Here is a 7,977-nt window from a genome sequence, read left to right as displayed (position 1 = left end):
ACCCCAAGGGCACAGCCTGTGCCCAGCCCATGACACAACTCAAGGAGGAGAGCTTTAGCTCCAGCTGAAGAAGGAGAAGAGGTAAGAAGTGAGTGCTCCACTCTTGGGACAGGCAAGGAAAAGACTGTGCCAGGAAACAAGCAGGGCTGGGGCTCAGGGAGTGACTTGGACCACAGATTCCAATCCTGAGAGCTGATCAAAGCCAAGAGTGACACCCAGGACCCAGGAGGCTGGGAGGTCCTGCTCGCCCACAGCGTACCCTGGCCACCTCTATCCAGTGCTCCAGGATCCTGGCCGTGTCTGAGGCTGTCATGCTCTGGTCATCGAGGCAGGTGGTTATTACACAGTTGGACATGCGGTGCATCTGGATGATGGTAGCGTGGATGGTGGGTGCCAGGTGCTCCTCAAACTTCTCTGCGTGCAGGGTTGAGATGGCTTGCACAATCGAAAGCTACCACCTTCCTGAACAGCTCTTGTGGAGAGCAGGAGTGTCACACTGCCTTGAGCCACCCAACGCAGAGCCCACCATCTGCAGGCCACTGCCCAGTCCACCAGCTGCAAATCAGCAGCTTTGCAGATGGACTTTGTGGTTTAGGCCATGAAGGGGCCTCTGGCTTTGGTTCTCTGCTCCTTGAGGATGCTCAGCATTTGCAAAACTCCAGACCCTTATACTGGCAGGGAGGAGAGAGCTGCATTTTCCTCAAGTCCTTCCTCACCACCGCCAAGCACAGGACGGGGGCTCCAACCCCACATGCCGAGGATGCAGCCCAGGGAGCACATTGTGCACCTCCCGACAGCTGCGTGACTCCCTCTAATCTCATTCACGTGCGTGTCCCCTGCTGCTACTACATCCCGGACTTTAGTGTGGAGCCTGTCCTCATGTCCAGGACACATCATGTCTGATGCATGTGGAGGCCGTGGAGGCCACTGGGACAGATGGCTGGGCTAGCCCTGGACTCTGCTGCACATCTGATATTCCCCTCTTGCCCACAACATGCCAGTCTCTGACCAGCTCCCCTTGGTGCTAAGATGTTTATTGTCTGCACTCCCGTGCTCTGACATGCATGGTCAGAGCAGTGTCCTGTGATGTCCTCTCCAGCTGGGAATATGAGGCCTTAGGAATGAAGAACTTGCCCATGTCACCAGGGTAGAAAATGGTGGAGTTGGGATTTGGACCCAGATCTTTGGACCCCAGGTCTGGGAATGGCAATTCAGGGACAGCAGATGCCAGAAAAGGTCCATCGCATTCCCCCCTTAGTAGCCCAGTTGCTCACCATGTCCATCTGGGTGAGCTGCTCTGCCAGCAACCTGGTAGGGAACACCAAGACGGGAGCCTTCAGCTCCCTCAGCCCCTGCTCTCAGCACCCACGTGAAGAGCAAGAATGATTTTCTGGTGGAGCGACAGCTGGCGCTGACTGCAGCTCAACAGATGGCACTGCAGGTGGCACCTGGTCTGCCTCCTGCTGCTCAGTGGGTGCCTCAGGTGGTGAGGCAGCAGGTGCCAGATCAAGAGAAGCCACAGGTTTTTGGTCTGAGGGTGGCAACTGAGTTGGCATCAGAGCCATCGCCAGCTCTGCTGGTATAGCGGGTGATGTCTCCAGCTTCGGCTCCTGATCTGGGGATGATGCACCCTCTGGACATGGCCAGGCAGGTGGTATCGGAAGTGTCTCCCTCTCTGGAGCTGGAGTGATGATTGTCGGAGAAGGTGGAAGGAGCTCTGGAGGCCGCGGGGGTTCCACGTCGGTAGGTGGCATATCAGGCGCTGTCACAGCTGCCTTTTGCACTGTAGGTGACATGATTTCTGCTGCTAACGATGGAACTGGCCCTGAATGGGCACTAGAGTGGTTTGAAACTCTGGGTCTCACATAAGAGCCCCAAGAGGTAGAAAGACGAAACAACAGAACTGGTTTTCTAAGGAACTTTCTCGTCCCAGAAAAGCCTGTACCGTCTCTACCTGCTCCACTTCCCCCAAGGACACCACCCTCAGAAAGTCTTCCAGATTGCAAATGCTCAGAGGAGGAGGCCAATGCCCCTCTTGGCTTCCTGCCCACAGACAAAAGAGGGACTCTGTCCCTGTGACCCCCACCTCCTCCTCTACGCCCCACCCATCCCTACCTGCATGCTCCTCACCCTGTGTCTGGGTCCCTCTGGGCCCTGAGGGCTCCAGCTCAGAGAGGAGGACCTGAGCCTGCCTCTCCAGTGTAGACCCAGGCAGCACCATCTGGGCGAAGGCCACCAGCTGTTTGAGACTAGGAAAGTCTGGGGGCTCGCAGAAATCCTCAGGAATCTCGGGGAGCCAGGTGAGCAGGAGGCAGGAGAATATGCTGGGGGTGGACGGGGACACAGCGTGAGGAACGACCGTTCCCGCCACACTGCTTTCTGGTGACCACCCACCCGGGTGCGGGGCTCCTGGGCAAGACAAGCCAGACATGCTATTTCTGTCTGTCTCTGATGGGCACCCTCCCACTGGAACAGAACTGACATGAGGAGAGGGAGAGGTTGTGTCTGCTCAGTCAATGGCACTGCACTTGTACACAGAAGGAGCTTCATCAACTGCCTGATGAGGGAACAGAGTATGTCCCCTGCCTCAGGTCCCCCTGGGCCATCACGTCACCTCAGTCTGCAGTCATGCCCTGAAGCCATGCCTCCTTCTCTGCCAGCCATGTGAGGGTCTCCTCTTCCCACTGTCATGGTCCCTGAAGGGCACGGGGACAGCCCACTGCAGCCACCCGCAGCCAGGCTCACAGGACTGGGGAGTGATGGATGTGTGAGCTGCATTCTCCCCACACCTCCTGATCTTTGTCTGTGCGCTGCTGGCATGGTGGCTGGGCAGCAGAGTTGGGTGCATCTAGAGTGGGCTCTGAGCCCCGGGGAGCACTCTGCACCCAGTGCCCCAGGAACTCTCCTATGGGTTTCTCTGAGTTCTGTCACCCTGCAGGGGATGGAGCTCAGATCTTTGCACTCACATGGGAATCATGAGATGGACTCAGGGACATGCCCAGTCAACTCCTGGCACCGGCCCCCACGTCCCATCCTGGGCTGTCAGGAAGGAGCCCCTCTCTCCTCACTCGGACCTCACTCACTTGTTTAGGCATTCCTGGCCTCCTCCATCCCTGTCACGCAAAGTGCAGCTATCGCCATACCTAGAGGGGATATGGGTGTGTCACATGTACCTTCTTGGCTGTGTCCCTACTGATGACATCTACTACTGCTGTTGACCCCCATCTCAGGCAAACACAAGGCCCCAAGCACTTTGAAATTTTCTTCAATGAAGTAGGCCAAGAGCCTTTCAAATTGCTTGTGCTTAGATTATTCTTCAGAGATCTTTGATGAAGATATATGAATGATCCCTGAGCTGCATCTTCCCAGATAACTGGCCAGGCCTGGGGCTCCTCTGCCAGCCCCCAGCGTTCCAAACTCAGGCTATACTGAGGACTGAATGCACTTAGATGCAATCTCAAACCTCCTTCGAATGGGAATGCAGGACTCCAAAGATCACTTTGGAGCAGAGCCTCTTGACATGGAAAGGAAATTTGGAGACATTGAGAAACCCTCCCCACCGAGGAGGGCTCGGTGGGGGAGCTTCCTTTCCAGAGAGTCTGGCATGGGGAAGCAGTTTCCAAGGTCTGCATCATGCAGTTCTGACTCTGACCTCAGCAGGGTTGTCCTGCTATGAGCCCACTAGCAAAAGAAGGAAACTGAGGCAAGACGCTGCAATGACCTCCCTCAGATATTCAGCTCATACATGCCAGAGTTCTTGTGAGATTGAGGATGAACATGTGCTCACATTTTGGACACCCTGTCCAGGACTTGTTGGGTGGAAAGGAAGGGCCGGTAATCGAACACGAGGAGGGTTACCCCGGCCTGGTTGCCCTCCTCGACAGTTGCCACCATGTGCTCCAGGAAATTCTCCCATGCTCCCACCATGCCAGTGTACTCCTCCAGGTAACATTGGACTGGTGACACATTTGCACCCTGAGACTGGAAGAGCAGTAGCAGGTGGTTAGCCACAGAGTTGGGAACCCAGGAGAGGTGCAGGACTCGGAGGTGAGTGCAGACCTGCCTTTCCCTGGACCCCCTTCCTTGGTACAAGAAGTGGGGCAGGAATTCATCTAGCAGGGACAGGTGGCGGGGGAGGGAGGAGCAAGGGCAGGAGGGAGATGGGGAATGGGGAGGGAGATTGGGAGCGGGAAGGGAGAAAAAGAAGGAAAATATTTTCCATGTCACCACCTGTAGGGTCAGTGTGTGATTTGGTAGAAAACGTGTCAGATATTTCAGAGTGGTCATGTGGGCAGGGGGGCTTGCAGAGGCCCCAGAAATGTCTCAGGCTAGCACCATGGCCCCCCAGAGTCCCCCATTATCCCTGGCACTTTGATGGTCCATCCCAGCACCTGTGCAGTGCCAAAACCTTAGGACTCTGTGGCCTTCCTTCCCCCTCCCTTCCCATCCATAACTCTCAGAAAGCCAGTGGACAGGCTAGGTAGGGCAGGCCTGGAGGCCACAGGCTGGGGCAGAAGGCATAGGCATGGGAGGTGGTTGAAGACCTCGCATGCCCACTGAAGCCCTTAGGAGACTCAGCCTACCACACTGCAGCTGCCATGGCCATCAATAAGGAGTGCCCTGGGGCCTGGATCTGTCTACCCAGGAGCTGACATCTCCTTTATCTTTCCATGGGCACTCAGGGGGCCTCTGCCTGTCCATATGCTGAGCCTCAGCTTTCAGGGCCTGGGCCAGACTGGCCTCCCCAAGGAGATGGCCCCTCTGTCAGTGTGAGGCAGAACATGAGCTCACCCTCACCCCTCTACTCCTCAGGTCTACAAGCCATGCTTCATGTGCAATGACAAGTCCTTTGGCTACCACTATGGGATCAGCTCTTGCGAAGGCTGCGAGGGCTACTTCCACTGCAGTATCCAGGAGAACATGATGTACATGTCACCATGACAAAAACGGTATAATCAACAAGGTGACCTGGAATTACTGCCAGCATTGCTGGCTACAGAAGTACTTCAAAGGGGGCATGTCCAAGGAAACTGTGTGGAATGAATGAAATAATAAGAAAGAGGTGAAGGAGGAAGGTCACCTGACAACTATGAACTGAGCCCCCAGATAGAACAGTCTGCCACCAAGATCAGCAAAGCCCATCAGGGGGCCTTTCCCTCACAGTGCCAGCAGGGCAAATGCATAGACCACAAACTCCAGTGCTGATTGCTGGGTGCAGCTGGGTCTGGGGCTGTGGGGCAAGTTCAGTGAGCTGGCTACCAAGTGCATCATTAAGATGGTGGAGGTTGTCTGACTTTATAGAACTCAGTATTGCCAACCAGATCACTCCGCTCAAGGCTGCCTGCCTGGACATCTTGATGCTGAGGATCTGCACACAGTATACCTGAGAGTGGGATGCCATGATCTTCTGTGATGAGCTAACCCTGAACCAGACCCAGATGCACAATGCCAGCTTTGGGTCCCTCACAGATTTCATCTTTGCCTTTGCTGGGCAGCTCCTGCCTCTGGAGATGGATGATGCTCACACTGGGCTGTTCAGCATCATCTGCTCATCTGTGGAGCTCACACGGACCTGGAGAAACCTGAAAAGGTGGACAAGCTGCAGGAGCCACTTCTGGAAGGCTTGAAGCTATATGCCTGGTGCCAGCAGCCCAGCCAGCCCTGTATTTTCCCAAGGATGCTCATGAGGATCACGGACCTCCAGGGCATCAACACCCCCAGAAAACCTCTTTTGTTGCTTAGATGTGGCCAATTTCTCTCTCAGCCAACACTGCAAGCAAATTCACTGCCCTCCCCCTCTCTTCAGGAGACATGACTCCCAGGGGTGTAAACCTCCCTGACATCATGGGTCAGAAATCCAAGAATGAGCTGGGACTCAGCATCAAGGGACTGAGAAAATCTTCTCCACCAAAATGCAAAGATGGAAATGAGACAAAATAAAAAGTCAGTGGCTGAGAAATTTGAAACACAGTCAAGAGGTTATCCTGGGGGGGTATTCTTACACATTATATAGATATCCCCATTTTAGTCTGAGGTGTGTTAGAGAGGCTAGAGGGAAGTACTTGAAAGTGTGGAGCTGTTACACTTCTTGAAGATGATTGTATGAAATAGCTTTCACAATGTGACTGTGTGATTGTGAAAACCTTGTGTCTGATGCTCCTTCTATCTATGGTAGTACAGATGAGTAAAACATATGGATTAAAAATAAATAAATAGTAGGGGAGCAAGTGTTAAAAAATAATGGATACATGGGTGGAAATGTATCTATTACAAATTACAGACTATGGCTAACTAATACTTTAATATTTTTTCATTAACAGTTAAAAATGTACCACACCAATACCATCAGTAAATGGGGCAGGGAGGGATAACAGTTATGGGAGGATTTGGGTTTTATTTTCTATTTTTGTTTCCTTCCTGGAGTAATGAAAATATTCCAAAATTGATCATGGGGATGTATGCACAACTTCGTGATGATACTGTGAGCCAGTGATTGCATTCTTCAGATGGTCTGTACGGAGTGTGAGTGTATCTCAATAAAACTGCATGTAAAAAGCTTATTTTAAAATTGTGACAAGGTCTGATACTGTAGTTTGCATGATGCTGATTCTTTGAATCTGTGACGCTCTGTTTCTGGACTAGCAGGTGATGAATCATCATAAAAACTCCCATTTAGGAAGGCATATTCGTGTCCACAGGTGCACTGCCCGAGGTTCCTTAGTCAAGCTTGTAAAGGATATCATTTGAATCTTCCACACCCAGCTGATTCCCCTCTGCTGGCCATAGATTCCTAGAAATTAAAAGCCTCCAACTTTTACTGTGACCTGTCAATTTTCCCTGTAACTGTGGATGGTTTAGTTATGGATTTGAAAGCAATGATATTGGTGAATGCTTAAGGGTTCGACTTTAAGGTGAATTGACCTCTCACCGATAAAAGGTTTTCTTTGGCAGTGCTTTCGACCTTGAAGTGTCCTGTCTGTTGGTCCTTCTTGTCAGTACTGGCTCATGGACCTTCACCCTTTTCCTCTCAGCCTGTCTTCCTGATGGTTTTGGGGTGCTGCCTGCAAACAGTACTAAACTGCTTTGTTGGAAATTCCACGACAGTCTCCTAGCTGGAGAGTTCAGAAAATATAAAAATTTTATTACTAGCTCTATTGATACTAACTCACACACCATAAAATTCACCCATATCTCATCAGCTTCATTTGGATTTACATTTAATCCTACCATCTTACTTTTGCCTTCCATTCAGTTCACTTTTTCTAGGTTTTCTTCTTTCTGGCCTTCCATATTGGGCTCCAGCCCTCCTCACCCCATTTTTTTTCTGGTTTAGTATACATTGCTTCTATCTTTAGTGGTTATATTAGAAGTTTTACTGAGCATATTAAACTTAGATTCTAATTCTTACCCTTCCTAGAGATAACCTTAGATTTCAACTCATCACTTCCTTATATGGTACATCTGCCTTATTTGTCCTGTATTTTAGATATAGTTTGACTTTCTTTAAGCCTCCAAAATATGAAACCATGTTACTGCTTTATTCAAGCACTGACCACTAGCACTTTTCTGCCATGTGGAAATAATGTCCCTTCCCTGTGTGGTTCAATATCATAGCCACTGGCCATGCAGCCACTGAACTCTTGAAATGCAGCTCATGCAACAAAGACAGTGAACTTTTAACTTTATTTTAAATAGCCACATTTGATGAGTGGCTACCAAAATAGACAGGTTCATACATCAGTGTTTATATTTAAAATGTCTTGTCTTGTCTTTACTCACCATTCCTATTTAATGTTCCTTCTTTTCAAGAACCTGAGTGAAATAAAGACACTTTTTAAAAAATTTTATTAAACATAAAAACATATAAACACAAACATTCTTACCATATGATCATTCCATGTAAGGACTTCTTGACAAGCAAAAATAGTTTCTGACCGACAACCAATCCTCACTTAAGTGAAAAGCATTTACAAGGTA

General features: G+C 50.6%; 1 pseudogene; it reads left to right on the top strand.

Annotated features, from left to right (window-relative positions):
• Positions 1–1,275: 1,275 nt before the first annotated feature.
• Positions 1,276–7,044, top strand: LOC143657342 (retinoic acid receptor gamma-like; annotated as a pseudogene).
• Positions 7,045–7,977: the final 933 nt, after the last annotated feature.

Source organism: Tamandua tetradactyla, chromosome 2 (genome assembly GCF_023851605.1).
Source record: "Tamandua tetradactyla isolate mTamTet1 chromosome 2, mTamTet1.pri, whole genome shotgun sequence".
NCBI classification, from domain to species: domain Eukaryota; kingdom Metazoa; phylum Chordata; class Mammalia; order Pilosa; family Myrmecophagidae; genus Tamandua; species Tamandua tetradactyla.
This window is presented reverse-complemented; position numbering and strand designations above follow the sequence as displayed.